This window comes from Mustela nivalis, assembly GCF_964662115.1.
Source record: "Mustela nivalis genome assembly, chromosome: 12".
Taxonomy (NCBI): Eukaryota; Metazoa; Chordata; class Mammalia; order Carnivora; family Mustelidae; genus Mustela; species Mustela nivalis.
Genome location: NC_139031.1, coordinates 40,707,141 through 40,734,142, shown reverse-complemented (window position 1 = coordinate 40,734,142; position 27,002 = coordinate 40,707,141). Strand labels below are relative to the sequence as shown.

Sequence of the window (27,002 nt, the reverse complement as noted above, 5' to 3'; positions counted from 1 at the left end):
CAACGAGATGAGAACTGAACAGAAAGATAATAGAGAAAAGAATGGAAACCCAGAATGCAATGACAGAACTAAAATGCTCGTTGCAGGCGGCAGAGAGTGGAAATGGCGCCTGCGGCCAAGAGGATCCCTGTGTGCAGGGCAGACCTGAGGAGCTCCCCCAGAGGGGAGGACCAGGGCAAAGAGGTGAAAAGGGAAAAAAAAAAAGATGAGAAATACAGATGACAGTAAATGGATAATCAATGCCATAGATGTCTAAGGTACAAGAAGATTACAATGACATTTTCATTAAGACACAGTTTTTAGGGGCACTTGGTTGGCTCAGTCAGTTAAGCATCTGCCTTTAGCTTGGGTCATGATCCCAGAATCCTGAGATTGAGCCCCACATTGGGCTCCCAGCTCAGTGGGGAGGCTCCTTGTCCCTCTGCCTTTCCCCTTGGCTTGTGCTCTCTCTCTGACAAATAAATAAAATCTTCAAAATAAATAAAGGGACCCGGATTTTAAAGACTCCCCAGGAGAAATAAGAAGCTTGGTTGTTCAGAATGAAGGGTCACCACTTTCCAGCCTAACATCAATGAAAATAGCACCGCATCTATATGTTTTTGGGAAAATATTTTCATTTCAACAACAATGAAAAAGGTCCTACAAACATGTTAACAAGCAAAAGAACAAAGACCAGGCTGGCCTCAGGCAGCCATACAGTTCTGACAGCCAGAATGTAGTGTTTCCCTACACAGCTCTGAGTAAGGAAAAGTGCTGGTGCAGGAGTATGAAACCCAAACCAGCAATCTTCTGTGTGAAAGGACAGTCCTGAGCCACTCCACTTACACGGCTTCCACATATCCCTACCAGGCCCAGTGGTTGAAGACACAGACTCACAAAGAGATTCACTGAATTAGCTTCCTTTTCCTCTACGCATTTGGGGTATCAAACTCAGGCAGCCATTTAGATGAGGTGTTATAGGTCGATTCAACATGAACTTGGCCCTGCGAGAGCTCCCTCTTCCCTACATTAATAAGAATTGTGTTTCTGACACCATGATCCTTCACTTTGTTCAGAACGTTTATCGAATTCGACGCCTGTGGGTACCAATCTGTTCCGTCACATCTTAAGACCACAAAGACATTTCACATTCTTCCTTTGTTAGGAGAACTGTTGAAATAAATGCCTAAGAGCAGCTTTGTGCAGGAGGGCAGATGATCTGAGGTTGTCTGAGATCTGAAGTCATTTTGCATCTTTAAAAGTTGGTTGTTTAAGTGGGAACTAATTCTTTGAAGGCAGCTTTTTATTCATCTCCGTGTACTAAGCGATTGGCCAAAGTACTGTAGCCAGAGTTGTTTGTCAACAATTATAACCCCTGTGGAGGAAGGAAGCAGTACTAAGAGCATGCACAAAGGGCCGAAGGTCTGACTCTCAGACATCTACAGAGGCGGCATCCCAGCTGCCAGCAAGAACTAAACATCCTCAGTCACAACCATGGAGAAGACCCAGAACAAAGAACTAGTGGGGACAAAGGGTAGGTTGATAACAAGAGGAAAGACATACTCTCTCCCTGAAGCAGCTCACATGATACTATGGAAGTGTGATTACCTTCTTTCTGCGTAGGTTTATTTGTATGTGAAGCTGACTACATATATATAAATACACATACTCAGAGGCAGAAAAAAAAAAGTTGGTTGTTTAACTAATTGAATGGTTGATCTCATAGATAAAGATCAAGAGCAGATATTTATTAAGTCCCTCTTTATATCATCCTCCTTCTAAAAGCTGTGATTTTCCTGTATTGATTAAAAACCAAATGGGCAAAATGACCTTGATTATATTTAAAAATGCATAGAAAAAAAAATTGTCAGACCATATACTAATAAATAATAAATTAAGTGATTATCCATGGGTGGTAAGATATTAGAAATCTTTCTTTTCTTTTTTTAACACATTTTCTAAACTGTATATACAATATGCCTTAACCTTTACAACCGGGGTGGGTGGGAGGGGGACAGTCTCTTAATAGCTACTGTGTGCAATTTTGTTTTTGCTGTCTGATTACAACTATGTAAAAATATTGTGTAGTTCAAAAGAATTCAAAGTAAGTACACTAATGCATTAACATGGATTGTCTTAGATGGTATCAAATGGGTTAAATTCTTTGCCTTCCTTGGTTATTTCTACATTTTTAAATCTTTCTCTTATTAGCAGATAAATATTGTTACCAATAATAACAATAAGTCTTAGAAATTTAACGTATATGTCTCCCTCCCTCTCTTGGTTGAGAACATCAAGAATGAAGATGTAAGGGAGCTGCGCTTTACAGGGTCCTATAGAGACCCTGCCTGAGGGGCAGAAAACCTTAGGTTGCCTTCTTCTACCAAGTCTGAGCTGTCACTTATCCAATCCAGGGGCCCCTCACCCTGTGTTCTCCTTTGAGGTCAAGATAGAGTCCTGAGGTCTCTTGACAACCAATCCCACTAAGCAACCTGGAAGAATTCATGCAACATGAGAGCCTGCCTCTGAGACCCCTAGAAGGAGCCCTGCTTCATTCCCTATGGGAGCCTCTCCCCTCCACCAAGGTCACAGGGGCCTATGCTGGTGGCTACAGTGTGTTTTCCTAAGCTGGGAAAAGCACCTCACAGACAGAAAGGTGAAATGTGAACTAAAAATAGAGTGGGGCTAGCTCAGGCCATGGGGGCTGAGGCGGCAAACAGAGGCAGACACAACAGAAGGGCTGAATGAGCTGAGGACAGACAGGCCCCCGGCAGCCTCTCACATCTGCTCTAAATCAGACCCTGTTTTCCACAGCTCCCACCGCTCTTTGGGGCTGATCTCCCCAACACTGACATCTTTCACCCCACATTTTGGAATGCTGCTGGCCTCCCAAGACTGTTCCAATGGCTTCATGCAGAAAATAGAGGCCATCTGCTTCCATGCCTCTTGGTGGCCTCAAGGAAAATTCATTCTTACCTGGCGAATTTAAGAAGCCCTTGCCAGAGCAGAATGTTATCATGGCCAGAAATGTCCAGCGGAGTTCAAGAAAAATGGGTCCCACCACTGAAGCTCCAAATCGGCTTTTTCTGGCCTAACTGGCTTTTTGACAAAGAAGTCTTATTGGGTTTCCTCCCTCCCTCCCTCCCTCCCTCCCTTCCTTCCTTCCTTCCTCCCTTCCTTCCTTCCTCCCTCTATTTCTCTCTTTCTTAAGTAGGGCTTAAGAAGGGCTACTTTCTTAAGTAGGGCTCCATGTCCAACATGGAGCCCAAAATGTGGCCTGAATTCACAACCCTGAGATCAAGACTTGAACTGAGATCAAGAGTTACCCAACCTACTGAGCCATCCAGGCACCCTGGGCTTTCTTTCTACTTACAAACTATAAGCAGCAGATGGGATGCTACCTTGATTGCTCTCTGCCAGAGGCTAACAGCCAACCAGGAACAAGGCAGGTGACTTTAAAGCTTCATTGTCCTCATCTGTAAAATGGGCATGTTGCTGTGTACACTGCAAACGCCCGCTCCCTTCTTCCTCTATAAACAGCAAAATGCAATTACAAAAATGTCAAGTTAATTCAGCAGGACCCAATTTATCCTTCCAGTGGCTGCTTTCTCTTCTTAAGAGCCTGCTACAAACTGATATAGATAAGCTATTGATGTATGTTGACAGTCTTAAAAGAACTGCTTTTAGGAATGTCACTCAGGGCCCTGGCAGCAAAGACAATTCCACTTCAGGGGTTTCCATTGAAGAGGTATGGGCAGGCAAAAGGATCCCAAATGGATTGTGAGGCAGCCAGGGATAACAATGGCAGGACGCCGTAATTAGCCCCGGTCTAGAGGGACAAAGAAGGAACCGTCACTGATAGCTGGTGAGAAGGGGATTCCCGAACAGGAGTTGAGGGCCACAGCCACAGAACTGTGACAGAGAAGGAGAGTGTGAAAAGAAAGACCTCAGATCACTCTTCTCCACTCTCCTGTCTCCCACTGGCACCTCCCATTGGTCAAACCCAACCAGAAGCCAGAGGGTGAGGGGAACCTAAGGGAGGGTGCTGAGCAAACCAGAGGAGAGTGAGGGGAGGCCTCGAGTTGACCAGAGACAAACAGCTCCATACACCTTACAAGTACACATTATGGACAATAGCCTTGCAGATTGCCAGTCCTCTTTATTGATCTCTTCCCACCTTCAGAAAGCATTTACTGAGCATATCCTATGTTCTCGGCTCAAATTAGGAACCTGGGGTGCAAAGATGAATGGGATACCACCATGCTGCCCATGAGGATCTCACACCCGAGTGGGGAGACCAGACAGTTACTGTGAAGAGGCTCATCTGGTGTCCACACTGCGTATGATGAAATTAATCAATCTCTAAAGCAAGTACCAAGCATTAGACCATTTGATATCTCTCCTAAAGCCTCAACTTTGATAAGCAGTGAACAGGATTCAAACTATTTGAACATCTCCCTAGTTCACCACTGTAACCATCACTCTATCACATGGGAAAGGTGATGTTAGCAGGTGGCACAAGCTGCCCTGGGACCCCACCCAACCCAAATCCCATCAGCCCAATAGCAGCCAAGACTTTAGCTGTTTGTTCTGTACTAAAGTATTTTATTCTATTCTTTTTAAAAGATTTTATTTATTTATTCATGAGAGACAGAGAAAGAAGCATAGACAGAGGGAAAAGCAGGACTTGATCCCACGACCCTGGGATCATGACCTGAGCCAAAGCAGAGGCTTAGCCGACTGAGCCACCCAAGCATCCTGTATTGAAATATTTTAAAGAAACAAGCCTACATGCCTCTTTAAATTCTACATCATCCCACTATAAATTAACATTCCCTACTTCCAACCACACTGGTGTTTAGCCCTGACCAAATGTTAGAACTAACCTCCTAGCCTAATAACCACAGAATACTTCTGAATTCCCTAACACTTCTGGGCCCCTTTGGACAAGGACCTGTGGCCTTAGATTAAGGTAAAAAACCTAGCAACAGTCCATCCCTGCCTTGCTTCTCACTCCTCCTCGTCTCTGAGTTTGCAACCAGATGCAAAACGGATGAACTGTATTTTGAGTAGCTAGGTGACAACTACAACCCCTAATGTAGTCATTTTTGTGGAAATGGAATTAGAGCCCAGTGCTCAGGCTCAAGTTCCCTCCTTGGGTTTTCATTTTCTATCCTCTGACTCTAAGGTGAACAGGCCACAAAGCAGACCTAGGCTGCCCTCCCCACCAGGTTTCACGGTCAGCAGAGGAAGAAGAATAGAAGCAGAAGTGGCTGGGCCTGCCCCAGAGAATGCAAGTGGGCTTGCTATATGGCAGCAAGACCTAGGACATGGGGAAGCATGGTGGGGTGCTGGTCTTGAAAGCCACTAACCCTACCCCATAGTCAGTTGGGGCCCAGAAGGAACTTGGGCCTCCAACAAATCAGATTAACACTCCTCCAGGAGAAGATAGAGTTGGTATGGGGGGTGGACACAGGGGAGAAATCTTGGTGAGATGAAATAGAATTTCTCTCCTTAACACTTCCCTCCAGGGACACCTTGCTTTGGGAATTGTGCTGCTTAAAGGACACATTCAATGTCTTTGGCAGAAAATAAATTAATTAGGAGAAAAGAAAATCCACGATGAGTGCTGGACGGAACATTTTTCCAAGTCACCAAAGATGATGCCAGCTTCTCCATATAGAAATAGAAATGCCTTACCTCCAAATGGTTCTTTATTTTTTTTTAAGATTTTTTTTAAAGATTTTATTTATTTGACAGAGAGAGAGAGATCACAAGTAGGCAGAGAGGCAGGTAGAGAGAGGAGGAAGCATAGCAGAGAGCCCAATGTGGGACTCAATCCCAGGACCCTGAGATCATGACCTGAGCCGAAGGCAGAGGCTTAACCCACTGAGCCACCCAGGCAGCCCTGGTTCTTTATTTTTAATGTTATTTTACTGTGGTGAGAACACCTGATGTGAGATCTCTTCTCTTACAGGTTTAAGGGCACAATACAGTACCGTCATCTGCAGGTACAATGTTGTAAGCAGGACTCTAGAACTTACTCTTCCTGCCTCACTGAAACTGCATTGCCTTCCATGCTACCTCCACGTAAGCAGAATCTGCAGTATTTGTCCTTCTGCATTTGGCCTATTTCATTTAACATGATGTCCTCAAGGCTCATCTGTGTTGTTGAAAATCACAGGATTCCTTTTGTTTTTATGAAAAGTACTTCCAAGGAGGTGATTTCCCACCATGCCTCTCACCACCTGCTGCAGGTCAGGAAAGGGCTTCTAAGTTTTGCCACCAGTGGGGAGTTACAGAGAGGGAGGCAAAGACCTGATTTCCAGGCCCTCATCTCTGCTAACCAGATGGTTGACCTCTGATCACCATTTACAGTCTCTGGGCGTCAGTTTCTTCAGTAAAATTAAGTGATTGTATCAAATGCCTCTAAGGTTCTGCCGCCTTGGAGTGGTTACAGTTCTGTGTGGATTAGATAATGCAATGAACATGTGTCTAGGGTGTGTGTCTATAGACAACCACACAAGAATGTTTAAATCAATGTGTTTCCTCCCTGAGGTCCTTGCCATTTGGGAAAAGAAGTTTGTTTAATGGTGGTTCCAACACTAAATTCCATGAGAATAAAAGCTTTATTTCCAGTGTCTTCCGCTAGTATGCTTTTCTGTTTCCCTTTTTTATTTTCTTAGAAAATGCCATAATATAAATGTTAAGATCATTATAGAAAAGGAATCCTTCCTGATGAGCTTGGGATCCTATAGTAATCATATTAAACCAGGCCTTTTATTGCTAGTTAATGAAATTCTTTTAAAATTGAACCAGCTTCAAGTAAACTGATTTGCATTGATTTGGTGATGTATAGAGCTCAAGCCACTCTATGTATAAGCAAATTAAAAGCCTTAAGCCTGTATAGCCAAGCTGCATAGTCCCTGGCTGAAAAATTGATCCCATGGTTCCCCCCAGGGGCACCTTGCTCTGGGGTTGGTGCTGCTTAAAGGGACATGGGCAATTTCTTTGGCAGAAAATAAATTAATTAGGGGAAAAGAAAAATCATGTTCTGTACCAGACTAAACCTTTTCCAAGTCACCAAAGACAATCTTTGTAATGAAAAAATCATCTTGGATGCCTTCTAAGTCCACTGCACATACTCTGAAATGACACAACAGGGGTGAAGCCTCATATCCCTCCAAGCTACCCCCGGTGAGCCTCCTGCATGGTCCTGGGTGCTCTGGGGCCTCAAGAAGGCTGGTCCTCCCATCCATCCCCCTGCCACACTGCAGTCTGGTGCTTCTCTCTGTCACTCCCAAGGGGTCTCTCCTCCTGCCAAAGAATAGAAGGGGGACCATGTAGACGGCCTCCCAGGAGCCAGGCTCAAAACCAAGGCGGAGCATTTTTTGGAGTTTTAGAATGTGAGCTCTACCACTTACTAACCATGTGAATGTAAGGTCTCCATGCCCCCATGATTTCATCTGTAAAATGGAGGTAGTGACAGTACCTACCTGATAGAGTTATGGAAGGGATGAGAGCTCTGAGCATTGAGCTAAGTGTCCAAAAACGAGCAGGTCAGAGGAACCCCATGGGGGCAGGGGTAAAGGTGAGGTTTCCCCCAGGCTGCCCATGGGGAGTGGCGTGAAGTACAGCGGCCAGATGAAGCGGTCACCAAGAAGAATGTGCAAGAGAAGGCCAGGAGGTAGGCATCTTTATGGAAAAGATGATGATACTGTCCCAAGAGCTCAGGCAACCACCAGTGGCTTTCAGACAAGAAGTGGCATCATCAAGTTTGCATTTTAAGATCTCTAGAACCATAAACATCAGTCCATGAATCAGGCAGGATAAACTAAGCCATGCTTTCATCATAACCAATCCCAAATCAACACAGTACCTTATTTCCAAGTCAGCCTGGCTCATGGCTTGGCAGCAGCCTTTCAGCACTGTCTCATAGACGCTGGTGGTTCCCATGTTCTGGCTCTGCCATCTCCAAACACAACTTCCACAATCTCAGTGGCAGGGAGGAGAAGAGAGATGGGGGGTCTCGCTAGAGTTTCTTTCCCACCTCAGCTTAGAAGTGACTTCCACTTACAGTCAATTGGATAGAAACCTGTCATGTGAGCCTGCCCACTTGCAAGAGAGGTTGGGAAGAATGGAGAATCCAATGACACTTAGCAAGCATTAAATGTCTCTGTCACGTCCCTCTTCCAGGTCTGCCAGGCAAAGCTTCATATTAACCTGGCATGTTTAAAAAAAACCCTCATCTGCTCCCTCCAGATGCCCACAGGGCCTCCCCGCTTGGGTTTATGCCCAGCCAACTTTCTTCACTTTAAGCATATTGCCATACATACCCATATGATAAAGTACTAAACTGCTAAAATCATTATTTGATGATTGGCTTTATGATATAGGATTAATGCTATAGTACTATGATACATATGTGTGATGATAGTATTATGATTGATATGATTTGTATTCACATGAACACTGAATGGATACTATTTAACTACTACTATAAAAATCTGTACTTTTAGAATACACCCCTCTCAATCATAAATGGTTGCACTATACATGGCTAAGTTTTAGAGTAGAATCACTGAACTGACCTAAAGTTAAAATAGTTAAATCCAGTAACTAATAAATTAATCCACTCAATCCCCTTTTTAACACTTCTAATGACAAGCAATTTACTAATTCACACGGCAAAGACGGGATGCTAGACCCTTTGAGAAACTTCTGGAGACCAACCCACTGTTTGGATGAGAAGAAAAGAATGGGAGAGGCCAAATGGCACTCACAGGCTCCACAGGGGCAGGCTGGAGCCACCCCTTCCTGCACTCAGGCCTGTGCTCTTCCTCCTCCTCCGTGTTCACCAGCCCTGTCATCGGGGCACACTCAGTGGAAAAGGACAGCATCCATCCTACATGCAACGAGAGGCCTTTGAATTCCTGTCTTTGATCTTAATGAGTCATTTGATTTGTATAGTCTAGTCCAAAATACACCCGTTTTCTTTTTATATAAAAATACATTGAATTAATTTAATCGATGGGCTACGAAGAGCCGCTTCTTTATTTATTCTGTGGCTGTTGGTGCCCCTACCTACCACTGTGCACTTCCAGAAGTACCCATGACTTACTTCGGGAAATAAATGTTAATCTAAGAATGAAAATATTCCTTGGATTAACCCAACACATAGTACTTTATGCACTCAGTAAATACTACAGTTGACCTGCCTGGGTCATGTGCCCACCCTCCTGGCTAGAATGAGGGTGAGGTGGAGAGTAGCTACAGTAACAAGCAGGCACCTGCCTTGCAGGACCATGCAACCAGTCCAAATGAAAGGATCCTTGGCAGACAAAATACGATAGTGTCCTTTCCAATAACCCCGAGATACGAAGTGGACTAAAAAGTAACACTCATAATAAAAATCCATTTTACTGGTCTTCAAAGCTCTTTCACTGCCCTGTGATGGGACTAGGACAGAGATGGCACATACAGCCATGCCCCCAATTTTTTGAAACTTTGAAGGTTTCCCTCTTAGTCCAAAATGAAGGGCAGGGAGGAAGGTAGACATCCCACAGTCAGCTGGCACAATCAGTCGAGACCAGTGACTTATCTGAGGGAGCTAATTGCCGAAGCTCCTGAGCCAATGCTCTTTCCAGAAAAATTGAAAGAAAGATTGCTTGATCTCCATAATCTCTCCCCAAAAGTGCCGTTACACAGGGGCCTGCCCCTGTCCTTGGCTCCCCCGCTATACAGCTGTCCCTCTGTAGAGTGCTTGGCCCAACTCCTGAGTGTGCAAACAAAAGGCAGGTAGCAGCTTGGGGCACCACTGGAGTCTGGGTTTCCAAGCCCAGCCCCACACTTGCCAATAACTATTTGCATTACGGAAGCAAAGCACAAAGCCCTGGGCCTCACTGGAGCTGAGCAGCTGGGTGAGGGCCTTAATGAGCCCCGAGACTCCTGGCTGGCCAGCTGAACCAGTGGCTCAAGGTTAATATCGTCAGAATTCAGGGAGAATACCTTGTTTTGACTGAAAGATCAAAGGAAGGGGCGTTTTTGATCAGAATAGTCCAGACAAATATTTCAGCCTCCAATTTATTCTGATTATGCACAGCCAGCCTGAGAGGGTCACAGCCAGTTAGAGAGGCGGTCACTCAGCCCAGCCAGGCTGGAGGGACGAGCAACTCTTGTTTGGGAGTCCTGAGATTGCAGGACATTCTACCAAGCCTGTCTGTGCGAAGTCAGAAGGGCAGGTGAAACGCTCCTGGCCTAGCTTGCTGAGCCTGGTGTCCTGGGATGAGAAAGGAGAAGAGATCTGGAAGGGGCCCCGGGGACTTCCTTCAGGCCCCAGTGGTGCTCCCCTGGTTTGCCACCCAGCCAGTGGATGGCCAAGTTGGGAGGAGCATCAGGCCGCCCTCTTCTAACCCTGCCATCTGTGCTTCTCCTCTCTGCTGGAAACCCTCACAGGGAAACAGGGACCTGCTTACAAACTGTGGGCCCTGGGGAGACATGCGTTAGAAGCCTTGGGGCTACTCCTGAGAAGCTGGGGTGACCCAGCCAAGTCAAGATGCAGCTCAGAGGCACTCTGAGAGGGACTTGAGCAGACCAGGGAGGAAGCACAGCCCTCAGAGCAGCACACACATCAGAAGCAAAGTCCACACGAAGGAGGCAGATGGAAGATTCTAGAAGCGGATTTAGACAGCAAGCTGAGCCTGTGCTCCTCACAGATCCTCACAGGTGCACAGCCCTGGACTTTTATTTTAATACAGACATTTGATCGGTGCTTATTGTGTAGCAGGCACCATGCTTTCACACAATTCTTTTACCCAGTTCTTGTAACAACCCTGCAAGGCCGTCTCTGCTTAAAGTAAGGAACCTGAGGCTCACAGAGCTACAAGGAACCTGAGGCTCACAGAGCTACAATAATTTGCTCAAGGCAAACTAGCCAACACTGAAGAATGCAGGATTAGAACCCAGACGTGAATGTCTTCAAAGCCTTTCCAGAATCAAGCAGCTACCCTGATTTACTTCTTCTTCTTTTTTTAAATTTAATTTTATTTAATTATTTTAGATTTTATTTAATTATTTGAAAGAGAGAGACACAGCAAGAGAGGGAACACAAGCAGGGGGAGTGGGAGAGGGAGAAGCAGGCTTCCCGCCAGGCAGGGAGCCCGATGCACGGCTCAATCCCAGGACTCTGAGATCAGGACCAGAGCCGAAGGCAGACCCTTAACAACTAAGACACCCAGGCACCCCTACCCTGATTTTCCTGTATGAACTGTACCTTGGATTAACCATAGAGTGAAGTGTTTTTAGAAGAGTCTGGCTAATAAATGAAAAAAGAATGATAGATTTAAAATATCGCCACCCTGTAATCACTAGTGAAGAAATAATGAAGTTCTTTTTGATAATCATCAAGGACTGAGAAAGCCACCAGGCAAAACATCTGAGGGGGAACTATACATTGGTTGCATCAACCTAATACCACAACAGAAGAGACAACCAGTCACACGGTGCCTCCCAAATTTAGGAGATCAAAGCAGTACCCTTTTGTTACTTCACCGTTCTGTAGGTCAGAAGTCGGGATACAGCATGGCTCAGCTGGTCTGCCAAGAGCCTCACAAGGCAAAAAAGCAGTGTGTCACTAGGGCTGTGTCCCTTTCTGGAGGCTTGGAGGAAGAACCGAGTTACAAGCTATTCAAGTTGTTGGCTGAATCCAGTTTACAGTGGCTCAAGGAGTGACATCCCCATTTCCCAGCTGGCTGTCAGCCAGAGGCCATCCTTAGTTCTTCCAGGACCCCCTCCCATCCTGGCTCATGACCTCTCCATCTCAGAGACAGCAGTGACTCACCCCACCATCCTCACACGCAGAGCCTCTTGAAACTCCCTCTTCTCTGCCTCTCTCTTCTGCCAGACACAACTGTCTGCTTTTAAGGGCTAGTAGGACCAGTTGGGCCCACCCCAATAATCCAGAATAGTCTTTAGATCCCTAACCTTAATTACAGATGTAAAGTCCTTTATGCCATGTATTCCCAGTTTCCAGGGATGAGGCTGTGGACACCTCAGGGCTGGAGAGATTATTCTGCCTACTACAATAAGGAATTAGGGATTTTTCTGGAATGGTAATATTATAGTGATTATGACTTAAAATAAAATAGTCCTTGGGGCGCCTGGGTGGCTCAGTGGGTTGGGCCTCTCCCTTTGGCTCAAGTCATGATCTCAGGGTCCTCAGATCGAGCCCCGCATCAGGTTCTCTGCTCAGCAGGGAGCCTGCTTCCTCCTCTCTCTCTGCTGCCTCTCTGCCTGCTTATGATCTCTGTCTGTCAAATAAATAAATAAAATCTTAAAAAAAAAAAAAAAAAAAAACAAGAAGTCCTACACTGTTATGGGTAGTTAAATAAGAAACTTAATAAGAAAGTGACCAAATATAACAATTAGGCCAAAAAAAATGTTAAAGAGAACCAAAGGATTGACAGAGTGGATCCACTGGAGAAATCCGGGAAGGCTTCCTGAGAGAGGCGGTACTTGGGATAAGAACATGGAAAAAGTGAGAGAGTTTTAGTAACAGGAGAATTGAAATTTTCTTTCAAACAATAGAGGCAGGAAAGTGTAGGGCATAGCTGGGAGAACCCAGTTTGTGCAGCTTACTTGAAAATGTGAAGGGGAGGTGTAATAAAATAGATGGTCAGGGTCTTGCTGTGCACAGTTCTAAATGGTAGTGCTTGTACGAAAATCAGCAGACAAGGGAATTATTGTGTTTGTAAAGAGGAGTGCCATGTTCCAAGTTACATATTTCAACCCAAATCCCCATTTCAGAATAAACCCCACTTACCATCTTTTTTAACCTCAGTCAGAATACTAGATTTGGACATGCTGTGACTCACAACATGTTTGTCAAAACCAAGACTGCCACTCAGAAAACCATGCGCTTCTTACCTTGGGGGGGCTTGTTGTGAGGGTGGCCAAGCTTCATGTGTCCTTTCCCCTTTCTGCTTTTCCAAACACACGGTGCAGAATTATATACTTGCCTCCAAAGAGAAATAACAAAGTGGCAAATGTATAACAGATCATCAGAGCTGCTATTTTAAATCCTACCTGAATAAACTTGTTATTTTTCTGAAGTATTGACTAAGCATGGTGAGATTCAGGCCACTGTTTGGAAAGGCAAAACCGGCTTCACATTTTTCCTTGTATATTTTGAAATTCTTGAGGCGTACACAATGGAATTGAGAAGACTGGATCTGTGTTATCCCTTTGGGAAATGGAAAATGTCAATCACTACCCTTTCTCCTCTACTATATCCAAAGAGAACCTTAAAGGCACAGAATATTTCACAGCATTTTTTGCCCTTGTGAACCCAGAGTTTTGTGTTAAACAGTTATGTTTGTTATGAATAAATACAAGAAGGCAGTGGACACACACACACACACACACACACTCACCCACACTCAATTTTATACAAATGGAAAGGACCACACATTTTCTACTGAATTTCACTGCATCTAAGACACTATTGATTATAAGACACATCATTACACTATGATGTGCTATTGATTATAAAATGCATCCTAATTTCAGAAATACTAAAATGTCGATCGATGAAATAAAGTATTTTGTTTAATTCCTCCTCTAGAACAGAGCTCAAATTCCACCTTCTATAAATACTGTTATTAGTCATCGGCAGCATTTATAGGAACATGGAGGTCATCACTGGTAGCCACAGTAAGTAAGGCCCATCTCCAAATAACCCAACAAGAATTTATTAAGTAAAGAGCTGAACTTGGTTTTAGGAAGCTTTGGCTCAGACACCAGCCCTGCCATTTAGTATCCATCTGAGCTTGAGCTAGGCGTGAACTTCCTGGGTTTCAGTTTCCTCATCTGTTAAATGGGAGTAATGAGATTTACTGTCTTAATTCAGTCTGTTATCATAGAATACCATACACTGGGTGGCTTACAAAAATTTGTTTCTCACAGTTCTGGAGGCTGTAAGACTGAGATCAGGTCAGGTTCTGGTGAGACCCTCTTCCTGGCTGCAGGCTGTCAACTTCTCGTTGTATCTTCATTTGGCAGAAAGTGGGCAAGAGAGCTCTGGGCCTCTTTTATAAGGTCACTAATCCCATTCATAAGGGCTCCATCCTCATGGCCTAATGATTTCTCAAAGTTCCCACCTCCTAATACCATCATCTTGGGCTTAGGATTTCAATATATAATTCTGAGGGCCATTCAGTAAATTACATCTACCAATCAAGACTGTTTTAAGAACGAAATTATAAACCACAAAGGGAGCCCGCCTCCCTCTCCCGCTTATCCTGCTTGTGTTTCCCCCCCTCACTGTCTCTGTCAATTAAATAAATAAAATCTTTTTTAAAGAAAGAATAATACAACAGTATCCAACCATTTAAAGTGTGAAGTAATGAAGCCAAGGTCAACTTTACTGGGGAAAGGAAAAACAAACATCCATTGCTGGGTGTGGCATCAGCCCCAGATGCCTCCTTCCGGTGTGTGGAAGCAGCCTGCATGCAGGGAATCCCACCCTGAAGGAGGGGCTGCAGCAGAAGCTCAGGAGGCTTCTGCTGGGGAACCTTCTGGTTTCATTATTTGTGATGAGGCCATTGTTGCAATGTGTGCTTGCAGAAAACAGAAAGAAAGCAGTCTGGGAAACACTTTTCTCCAGCCTGCCATTTCCCAGACTGTATTTTGCAGGAAAGCAACTCTGCAAGATGTTACTAGAAGTGCCACGCAAAAGTGATTTGGAAGTTTAGGGAACATTTCACCCCATGCCTGCCATACCTGTGCTCGGCAACCTTGTTGCACAAGGTCAGGTGAGGAAAGAAAAATTTCCAGGCTCAATTTAAGAAAACGAGGAAGAGGGGCGCCTGGGTGGCTCAGTGGGTTAAGCCTCTGCCTTCAGCTCAGGTCATGATCTCAGGGTCCTGGGATCGAGCCCTGCATCGGGCTCTCTGCTAGGCAGGGAGCCTGCATCCTCCTCTCTCTTTGTCTCTGCCTGCCTCTCTGCCTACTTGTGATCTCTGTCAAATAAATAAATAAAATCTTTAAAAAAAAAAAAAAAAAGAAAGAAAGAAAACGAAGAAGATACTTTAAGTCATGGAGGGAAAACTGGCAGTTGTACCTAAGTATTCTCTCCTTGTCCCCTGCTCCCTAAGGGAAGAAGAGCATTTCATTCTTCTTTATTGGGCCAGGAACTTCCTTGCTCCTGCAGTTTGGTGGCTCCATATGCCCAGCATTTGTAGTCCTGCAGGGACCTTCCCCAGAGGCAGTCTCTGTTCAAGACTCCACCCTGGAACAGCTACCCAGCCTTGGCTCTAGGTGATCCAGAGGAGGCAGAGCTGGCCAGTAGGAGACCAGGGAGACCTTTCTAGACCAAAGTACATAGCAAGGGAATCAATCTCATTTAGTTCAGTTTCTTGTTCCTGAAAACAGATCACAAAGCCTGGTGACCATCGGTCGCTTGTCTCTCTACTAGACTATAAATTTCTTGAGACTTACCTTGCACCTGGTACACGCTATGTGTGTTTTACATATCCTTGAAAACAATATATATTCTCTAACTGTTGAGCATGGTTAATATACATCCAGTTTGTTCACTAGGATTTTTTGTCTACCTGTTGTATTTGTTTCCATGACAATGGTCTAAAAAATCTTTTATAGTGGATTTAATACTTGCTTTCTGTAATTACAAATTTTTCTTCTGTATGATCTGATACTATGTTATTATAATCATACAGTTGAGCATTGTTTTATCTTCCTGGCAGAATTGTTCCTTTTATCATTATGTAGTGGCCCCACTTTTGTATTATTCTTCTCGTTACCATCCACATTTTCTTTCCTTAGAGAAAATGTTGAAGTGAGTCTTGCTACAATGTCAGGGATGCCAGGGATACTTGTGAGCATTTCTTCTCCTTCAGAACTTGCTAGCAACTTGCGCACTGCCAGGTCACTCACCAGCACCGATCTGACCACTGTGGAACAGAATAAGGCGCTGTCAGCCAGGTGGCTCCCCGATCTCATCCAGAAGCCTGTTGTGTAGCCCTAATGAAAATGCATTTCACCAGATTCTATGTCAACACAGGCCTAAGGCTGGTGTTCAGCTTTCCTTTGGAAACCAAACCAGGGAAGGGACCTTGGACTCACTCCTTGATATGTCCATACCAGCCAAGGAGATGTGCTAATTCTTCATGACAGTGACACTGACCGGTGGTGATTGAGGAGATGGTGGCCGGGGGAATGATAGGGGACCTGGTGACATACTGTAACAGAGCTCCCATCATGTTCAATCAGCTGAGAGTGCCTGGGGTCTGAGAGGCTGTACCTCTGGGGTCTTTAGGGAAGTCTCCGGATTTCAGCACCCTTGTGAATGACTCATGGTGTGCCCGAGCCAACTGAAGTGTTAAGGATGATTTAGAACAAGTGGGATCCGTTTGTGGTTAGATGAACCTCCTTAAGAGTCTAATTGCCAGCTTTTCTAGGGCTTCAAAACCCACTGAGTTTGGAACAAAGCCAGGCAAAACCGTGGCCCTTTCTGATGCCTCTTTTCTCCTTCTGGGTGTGTCTGCCCACAGCCCCTCGGTATGGTATGCTCGTGGGGAACCCCAAAGCCTCCCCCCAACAGGATTACATGACAAAATGTGAGCACAGTGCTAAGAGTTACACACACAGTCTCAAATCTTCACAAAAGTTCTATATTTTAAAAATAAGGAAATTACATTACTTGTCTCCAAACCCCAGCTAGGGTGAGAGAAATGAGGGTGGAATCCCAGGCGGAGACAATTCTATCCTTAACCTTCTCCCCTACCATTGCAAGGCACATATCCAGCTCAGCTCCCTCCCCACCAACTTTTCCTTGGGCATGTATGTTTCATTCCCTCTCAGCTGTAAACAAAGTTGCCAAAATCAGTCCTTCCTAAAGTGTCTTCCCAAACTGACATCAGCATCACCTGGAATTACAAATTCTTGGAGAACCAGAATCAGAAACTTAGAGAATCAGAATCGGAGATGTTGGGGGTAGAGCCCAGCAATCCGTGTTTTAACAAAAATCTTCAGGTAAGCTCAATGCACACTCTGGTGTGAGGACCACCAGGCAAAAGCACCACAGGGCCGATACTACCAATCCAAGCAGTTCTCTCTGCCTCATATGGGAAAATGCCTGAGGCTCCAGAAGACAATCGTCTGGATCTTCTGGGAGTGTTTACAGTTATGTTCCTCAGTATGTTGTCTCCAGATCACACTCCTCCTCCCCTCAAGTTCGGTACACTGGCTTAGGCAGTGACACAGTGACACAGATCTTTCCACAGTGACACAGATCCTTCCACCAACTTTGTAGTTGTTTCTACCAACAACTATAGTTGTCAGCCACTGCTTGGAGCGTCTTGTCATATCCGCCCAGTGAGTTAGATGATTTCATTTGCACTGACTTTCTCAGCTGTAAATTATTCAAAACAGTAACAGCAGCAGCAGCAACTACAAAATTCTTGAATGGAGACAAAGGGAAAGGGGAGAAAGTGAAGGGGGCTGGGGGAGGCAAAGGAAGGCTGGCTTGTGTAGGAAAATTGTAGGATGGGCTTCTTTTTATTGTGGAAAAAATACACATAAATTTTACCATTTTAACCATTTTTAAGTGCTCAGATCAGTGGCCTTGAATACATTCAGATCAGTGGCCTTGAGTAAATTCACACATTGTGCAACTATCACCACCACCACACATCTCTAAACCTTTTCCTCATTCCAAACTCAAATTCTGTGCCCATTCAACACTAACTCCCTTTCCTCCCTCCCCCCGGTCACTGCTACTCTACTCTTAGTCCTATGACTTTGGCTGCTCTAGACACCTCATGTAAGCAGAATAATACCATATTTCTCCTTTTGTGGCTGGCTTATTTCCTATATATGTCACATTATATATTTCATAATGTCCCCAAGGTACATCCATGTTGTAGCATCTGTCAGAGTGTTTTGCCTTTTTAAGGCTGGACAATATTTCATGGTGTGAATATACCACATTTTATTTTCCCATTCATCCATCAGTGGTCATGTGGGAAGCTTCCACCTTTTGTTTGCTGTGAATAACACTGCTATGAACATTGGTCTACGAATCCCTATTTGAGTCTCTGCTTTTAATTATTTTGAGTATATACCCATAAGTGGAATTACTGATCATATGGTCATGCTGCGTTTAATTTCTTGAGGGACCATCACACTGTTTTCCACACTGGCTGTAGCATTTTACATTCCCACCAGCAATGTACAAGTGTTCCAATTTCTGCACCTCCTCGCCAACGCTTCAAGTGTTCTGCTGCTTTTTTTTTTTTTTAAGTAAAAGCCATCCTAATGTGTGAAATATAGAATGGGTTTTTTAGGCTGTTTCTCTCCACCTTTCACCACCTAAGAGAAAAAAATGGTTGGTAATGCCATTGTGTTTCTTAGCTATGTAGACCTGAAGGTACTTAAAATATTGCCTACTTTAGTAGCATTCAAACTGTTCTAACAGTAGAACCTTTCTTTTCCTTCCCAAATCAGTATTATTTGAAACCCTAAAACTAGGGTGCCTGGGTGGCTCAGTGGGTTAAGCCTCTGCCTTCAGCTCAGGTCATGATCCCAGGGTCCTGTGATTGAATCCCAAATCAGGCTCTCGGCTCAGTGGAGAGCCTACTTCCCCCTCTCTCTCTGCCTGCCTCTCTGCCTACTTGTGATCTCTGTCAAATAAATAAATAAATAAATAAAATCCTAAAAAAAAAAAAAAAAAAAAAAAAAACCTAAAATTTAAAAAAAAAAAAAAAAAAGATAAAAATAGAGATGCCCTGGTTAATCCAAAGATGGAGACCAAACCCCATCCTTCAGCCTCCTTTTGTAGCTCCACACCCTTCATCAGAGCCCTGGGACCCTGGAGAATTCATCTTGAAAATCAACACCTGTAGTAGGATCAGGAGCTAAAACTGAGGTCTCTGTCTCTGTCCCCCATTGGACTACGTGCTCTGTAAGAGCAAGACACTGTTTGTCTGGGTCAGCTCTTTATCATTAGCAACTAGCAAAGTGCTTGCTACCTCTAAATGCTCTATAAATCTGTGAATTAAATGTCTGGCTGATTGGATGAATGAATGAGACCTAGTCTTTAGCTCGGGTCTAATGCCAAAGTTGAAGCAAAGACCCCAGATTGCCGGGTCTCATGCAGGGGTCTCTCCATACAAGTGGTTCTCAAACTTGGATCTGGCTCAGAATCAGTGGGAGGCCATGTGAAAACATGTATTTCTAAACACCCCCCTCCACTTGGCACCTAGATTCTATATTCATAGGTCTGGGGTAGGGACTGAGAATTTGCATTTCTAATAAGTTCCAGATGATGCCAGGACTTTGGGGTAGCCACAGTGGGACAGGAAGAAACTGGGGACGCTGAGAATAGGCAGGGGCTATCTGAGTGGCCCTGGAAGAACCTGAGACCTGTGTGGCTCTATCTTCCTACTTTTTTAAGATACAAATTTTTGTACGAAATCTGCAAATCTTCCAATGAAAACTCAATTTATTTTTAAACTGTGCAGGTGAAATGGAACATTCTGAGAGCTGAATGAGCATTCCAAAGTCACCAGTTTGCCATCTTTAGTCTAAGAGACGAGCTCAGTCAAAGCAAGTATTTAATAATTCCCACAAAAGAAAACCCCATGCAACGAAATGCAAAACACATGAAAAAGATCCTAGGGGTGAGGACCAAGATGGTTTCGAGAAGAAAACTCCTGGAGAGGGGCTCTTTGGTTGAGAACTGGGTAAATTATCAGCATGCCCTGTCTACATTAATCAAGTTTGCCAGATAATTCCTCACCTCCCTACTTCACAGGGCCTGCTGAGTACTCATTTTCACAGTTGCATCCTAAATTTAGCTCTGACTCCTGATAACTGGGACCAGGCTTCAGGTCTATTCTCTGACCTGGTCCTGGCTAACATCCAAGGCTCCAGCACCCTAGGGAAGTTTAGAAGAGATGACCTGAGTTGTGTTGCCTCAAGACTGGGCCTTCAGTCCTAATACTTCAGAGCCCCAGGCAGAATGGGAGCAGCCGTCTCTTGCTTGTGACTGGTGAGGAGGCAAGAACTAGCTCAAGGGACTACACAGACATTCTAGAGCATCTGTTATGTCCTTGGTCCATAGCCTTAGTTCTGATTTAGTTCTCCATCAGTTATTCTTATTTTAGGAGAGAGGTAATCAGAGCTCAAAGAGGTTAAATAACTTGCCCAAAGGCCTAACAGGCAGAAAGCAGTAATACTGGAATTTTTCCCTGGGTCTCCTGATTTACATTCACTTTTCTTTCTTCTACATCTTAATGGATTATTGAAGGTAAATCAGTCCAAATGAATTCCTTATGAAAATGTTCTCAGCAGTTCCCTGGTATAGTGTATTAAAAACAAAACAAGAGGCGCCTGGGTGGCTCAGTGGGTTAAAGCCTCTGCCTTTGGCTCGGGTCATGATCTCAGGGTCCTGGGATCGAGCCCCGAATCGGGCTCTCCACTCAGCAGGGAGCCTGCTTCCTCCTTTCTCTCTGCCTTCCTCTCTGCCTACTTGTGATCTCTCTCTGTCAAATAAATAAATAAAATCTTTTAAAAAAAAATACAAAGTAAAGACATTCAAGACTGACAGGTTTAAATCTTGGCTCTGCCACTGGCTACAATGCAAACTCAAGCAAGTGTCCCTGACCCTCTCGGCTCATCGGTCTTCACACCTGTGACATGGAGGTTCTACCCACTCAAGAGATGTCATGAAGGATACAGTAGTTCTGCCTGAAAGGAATCTAGATAAAGCACCCAGAAATGGGACTTTCTCTTTCCCGATTCTTGGGAGGACTGGGTAGCTCCCACAATATGTGCGGGGTAGTACATTCACACACACACACACACACCCTGCCATAGCACGTAGCTGCTTGGCACAGTTGCCAAAGAGGAGAGCCTTTGCTGTGCCCTTCTCCCATCCCAGAAAAGTGAAGAGGCCCCAACTTCTTGCCCCACCCTTTGAAACACTGTAGATGTCACTTCCAAAAGCACATTCCAATAGAACACAGCTCTGCTGAGTACCAGTAGGTCCTGAGTTCATACAATTTCAAGCTAAACAATGTTAAACTGATTTCTTTCCTGCAGGACATTTTGGGCCTTTTAAAATATGAAGATGCTTTACAGAGACTCCGAAGAGAACAGTTAACAACCTTACCCAAAGTTAACTACATTACCTTATTTTTTCACTGAGACTCTTGCTGAATTCATGTCTTGAAAAATACATGTTGGGAAATACTGGTCTGACACTCGGCACCTGGGTCTGGTCCACTGCCATCACCAGCTTGCAGTGAAGGCTGCAGCTCTGCTGAGACTAGCCAGGGCTGCCCACCAGGGGACTTTTCCAATGCCCACTTATTTAAGTGTCTAATGGCTTTCTTTTCTGTACAAGCAGTATCCACTAATATACAGGCCCATGAGGTTTGGATTTACATTTCAAAGCACCTTGCTCAAGTTCCAATCACATTCTGTCCAGAGCTTAAAAGAATTGTGGCCAGTTCCGGGTAGGAGACAATAGGGAGGTAGAGCCACCTACAGGAGATTTATGTTATTGCACAAGGAGAAGGCCTAGGAGCTTGCAGAGGACTGGAGGATACAATACAGCTCCTACTAGAAATTGCACTCTACCCTCTCTTCACTTAAAATGGAGGTTTAACAATGAGAGTAGTTTTCGCAGGTGGCCTATTATCTTTATTTGCTAGGGGTAGATGGAGAGACATGATTTTGACCATGATTTATGTTGTGATAAAATGTGTGTGTTGGGGAGGCAGGAATTTGAAGTAGTTGTTTCCTCTGCAGGGCTAAATATTCATTAAAGTAGTCACAAAGGTGAACACATGTTCAATGTCTCCATATCGACCACAATTTGATTTACCCATAAGGTCGTTTTTTACCCTGATGACAGGACATTCACACAAAAAGTCTGAGGGCTCTTCATTATAGCAACTAAACTAAACCAAGTAAGGTTTAGTTTCTATAGATTTCCTAGAAGGGATCTTTAGTAATGTGAAAAATAAGGTTTTTTCCCCAAAAAAATTAAGGCAGCAAAATTTATGTCATAAAAACTATGTCTGATGTACTACATTTTGTGATAAAAGCAAAATGGGAAGTATGTTCATTCACTTAGTAACAGATGTGAACAGATGTGTTCAGGCTGACGAGAAAGCTCTTATCAGACCTTTCAGAGCAGGCAAGGGAGGAGAGCCATGTGCTGGGACAGATGATTCCCAGCTTCTCTTATGTGCAATGAATGAGGATCATGCCTCCATCCAACATCCAACAGTGTTTCCTGAGGTCGGCTACATATCAGACACGATTGTGGAGGGGGGCGATGGATAGCCTGGTAAAGATGACAGACACAGTCTCTTATGATACCTGTTCCCACCAAACAAGAGAACTGAGAGCAACATTTCCAAATAGGAAGAATATAAAAAAATCATCCTACAAGAAATTCTACTTAAGAGATATTTTCAGATTTATAGTAGATTTTGCCAACAAGGAGTGAAAAGGGGCTTCATTGACATTTTGTTAGGCAGGAAAATTATACCCAAAGTAGGTATCAATTTGTCTTTTCCAACAATTCAGTGGAAGCTGGGATCAATGCCCTTATGAATACTTTCCATCTTAGAATCTTTAAGGGGAAACTTTGGCCTACTTCTATAAGAACATTTTATCTAAACAATCTGTCCATTTAAGACAAGCTTCAATTACCTAAGTGATTGATAGTTTATAATTAAATAAGCTAATGAAATCAACTTAATAATCAGAAAATCCAAGTAGTAAGAACACCCAAGTGATGCTTGTTATTTTGAATGCTGTTGGTCTATTCTCTGCCATGCTTTTCTTTCTTTCTCCTTTCACATTTTTTTTGTTTCTACATCATATATTTTTCTTTATAAGTTATCGTCAATCTTTTAAAGAATAAATAAATAAATTTTAATATTAAAACCTATATGGAAAAGAGTAGTTTATATTATTTTTAACTAGGATTATCTAGCTGAATAATCTACATAAAAACCTTGAATGCCAGCATTCCCAAGAGACCAGATAAATAGTAACTTAGATATAATCAAACAAAATCTAGGAAGAACACTCAAATCCCAACACTTCAAAACATCGCTTGCTCCTACAGTTGTGAAAAGGCAACATGGTTCTTAATAACAAAAGCCATAAAACCCACAAGATGTCTTTCTGTCTATAAAACAAGATAATTGCTGAGGACAAGAGACTTTCTGGAGAAAAATACTTTCAGGTATAAATATTTCATGTCATCTATAAATGGGAAATCAGACTAGTAGCTAGTTTGGGGCTAAGGGAAGAAATTGGGAAGCATAAGGAAAGCTTCTGAAAATTCCAGGTATCTCCATCTGGGTGATACACAAGTGATTACTGACATTAAAATTATTAAGCTGTGGGTGCCAGGGTAGCTCAGTGGGTTAAAGCCTCTGCCTTCAGCGCAGGTCATGATCCCAGGGTCCTGGGATCAAGCCCCAGATCGGGCTCTCTGCCTAGCAGGGAGCCTGCTTCCCCCTCTCTCTGTCTCTGCCTGCTTCTCTGCCTACTTGTGATCTCTGTCAAATAAATAAATAAAATCTTTTAAAAAAATTATCAGGCTATACCTTAACATTGGTGTTCTTGACACACTTTCCTGTTATACTTTGAGATACCACATTACACCAGTTAAAATGGCAAAAATTAACAAGGCAGGAAACAATGTTGGAGAAGATGTGGAGAAAGGGGACCCCTCTTACACTGTTGGTGGGAATGCCAGCTGGCGCAGCCAATTTGGAAAACAGTCTGGAAGTTCCTCAAAAAGTTAAAAATAGAGCTACCCTATGACCCAGCAATTGTACTACTGGGTATTTACCCCAAAGATACCGATGTAGTGAAAGGAAGAGGCACATGTACCCCAATGTTCATAGCAACAACGTCCACAATAGCCAAACAGTGGAAGGAGCTGAGATGCCCTTCAACAGATGAATGGATAAAGAAGATGTGGTCCATATACACAATAGAACATTACTCAGCCATCAGAAAGAACAAATACCCACCATTTGCATCGACATGAATGGGACTGGAGGAGATTATGCTGAGTGAAATAAGTCAAGCAGAGAAAGACAATTATCATATGGTTTCACTTATATGTGGAACATAGGAATAACATGGAGGATATTAGGAGAAGGAAAGGAAAAATGAAGGGGAAAAATGAAGGGGGAAAATCAGAGGGGGAGATGAACCATGAGAGACAATGGACTCTGGGAAACAAACTGGGTCTGCGAGGGGAGGGAGGTGGGGGGATGGGTTGGTCGGTGATGGGTATTAAGGAGCCATGAGCACTGGACTGCAATGAACACTGGGTGTTATCCACAAACAGTGAATCATGGTGACTAACACAACACAATAAAAAAATAAATTAAATAAATTAATAGTAATTAAATTACTAAATAAAATAAAATAATAGTAATTAAACTTAACTGTTACACCTTAATTGAGTTAAACATGCTTTACTACATTTATACCTTAGTACGTATTCAATTAAGGCATATGTGTACAAGATTTTTATTTCAGAAATCTTGTTGACTCTTAAGATAAACCAAAGTGAAATTTTAAGAGGATTAAATTCTATTCGCTATCCTCTACTTATACCTCTTCTGCCAAGTAAGGAAATGAATATATATTTTTTCAAAGAGTCCACCCAGAATAAGGATTTAAACCAAAATGTGTCCTGTTTAGAAAGAATCAGCACATCTTACCCCAAAATGAGAGGTCCTGGGTCTCCCTGGCTTTCTCCCACACAGGCAAGGACTCTGCTCTCAGATGGGCCCATCAAACTGGACACTAAACCCTCAGAGCTCTGAGACCTCTCCTTGAGAAGCAGGTGTCCTGACAGTTGTGGAACCCCTCCTTACTCAGGGTGGTTTGGACATGGGAGGCCCTGCAGGGGGCCAGGGAGCTGGGAGAGAGAGGAAAGCCGCTTCCCTGGACTCATCAAGAGGTGTGGCTGGCTTTGTGTCCTTTGCTCTGTCCTGCCCTCCCTACACCATCACAACAATGAAGAGTCTGACTCCCTGTGGATTTATGGGAGAAAACATGTATTTCCTAAAATGTCATAAACATTCAATAGAAGAATACCAAAGCCCAGGGATGCAGCCTCCCGGTGATTCTTATCAAGAGAGGCTTCCACTCAAGTCAAACAAACCAGCACTGGCAGAGCACACACACAATGCCGTGCTGGGCAGAACCCCAGAGAGACCCACAGGAACACGAATTCTGGGTACCATCCAGTGTGGAGGGCAGGCATGCAAAGGAATCATTGCCTGCCATGCAGCTATGTGATGAACAGGTACAAAGTGCTAAGCGAGGTATAAGGTTGGGGACACTTAACTTTGTCCAGGAGTTAGAGAGGTTCTAGAGAGGAAATCATTTCCATCTGTTTCTTTCTTTCTTTCTTTCTTTGTTTTTTAATATTTACTTCTTTATTTGGGGGAGGGGGAAGACAGAAGGTGTGGGGGTAGAGGCAGAAGTAGTGGGAGAGAGAGAAAGAATCTTCAGTGGACCCCTGCCAGCCACCACCCCCCGCCCCTGAGCATAGAGCCCAAGCACAGGGATCCATCCCATGACCTTGAGATCATGACCTGAGCCAAAATCAACAGTCAGCTGTTTAACCGACTGAGCCACCCAGGCACCCCCAACTGTTTCTTGATAAGACCTACAGGCTGTAGGAAATACTGACATATTCTAACATAAGATATGATAAAGAAAGTAAAAAAGATCCCCTGGGAGTCCCAATATCCAGGACAGCCATTATTAGCGTCTTGCTTCCAGATATCTCTGCCCAGCCAGTGTTAATCCATCACTGACCGCTTTGCCTGGCACTCTGCTAAGGGTTTTTCACCATCTCATTTTATCCTCACAATAAATCTGTACAGCAAGTAGAATTAGAAAGAGAGGTCTTAATATGGAGATTGGTGTGAATGTCAGTCTCGTTTTCCAGGCAAGGAGATAGGAAGATTTAACGAAGGTAATGACTTGCCCAGGCTGCCCAAGTTGGTCAGTGTTAGGACTTACCCCCTGGTCTGTATGACTACAGAGCTAGGCTCCTAACCTCCAGCCTGGGGTCCAGGGTGACCTGGAGGGTGAAGGTGGAGAGAAGCAGGGTTGTGAGCGGCAGGAAGTGAACCTGGGTGGGGAAAATGCTGAGTGCTTTGCTGAGAAGTTTGGACTTCAGCCTGAATGTAGTGAGTGTCTTCTAGGATTCTTAAGCATGAAAGGGACAATGTCCATTTTGTGTTCTAGAAAGATCCTGCTGGCAGCTACGTGATGTGAGGGCATCACCTGCAGCAGTGTGAGTGGTTGCAAGGAGACCCTCAACCAGAAGTGCAGGCTTGAGGAAGAAGAGACAAGAAACCCACCTGGGTGGAATCACTCTACTTCCAGGCTGAGGGAAAGGACGCGAGTGACAAAGAAGAAAGAACTCGGGAGGACTCTCATCCAGGGCCCTCATGTTGCAGTGACTGAGGGTACACTGTTCACGATGACCCTTTCCTTTGCTGAGCACTGTGCTAGATACCACAGCACAAAGCTGAATTAAACGACGGTGACTTGGGGACAATAGTAATTAGCACTTTGGATGGCTCCGTGACAGGACCACCTTACGCTAGATTCTGCCTGATGGAGAAAACTGGGGCATTGAGGCCCCATGTGTACTTTTCAGCCTTTCTAGGTGGTGAAGCCAGAGGGTTGGACTAAGGTTGGTTTTTAATCATTTACAAAAATGCCTAGATGCTGTGATGAACTGTGGGAGGAGGAAGAAAGAATCTTTTCTTTACATTTCCTTAATGTCATCAAGTGAACTTTGAGTTTGCATGCCCCAGACCTTGATGCCATGCAGGGACACACACATTCAGTCAGTTTCTCTTAAAGGGTTATTATTTTAAACTTCTCTAGACCTGAGCTCTTTATGTTATTAGAGGGAAAAAATCTTAGACGTA

The 27,002-nt window shown here is 44.0% G+C and overlaps 1 long non-coding RNA gene across 5 annotated transcripts in view; it reads right to left on the bottom strand.

Annotated features, from left to right (window-relative positions):
• LOC309844951 overlaps window positions 1-27,002 on the bottom strand; it is a 108,052-nt gene that overhangs the window by 57,271 nt on the left and 23,779 nt on the right. The window lies entirely within an intron of this gene.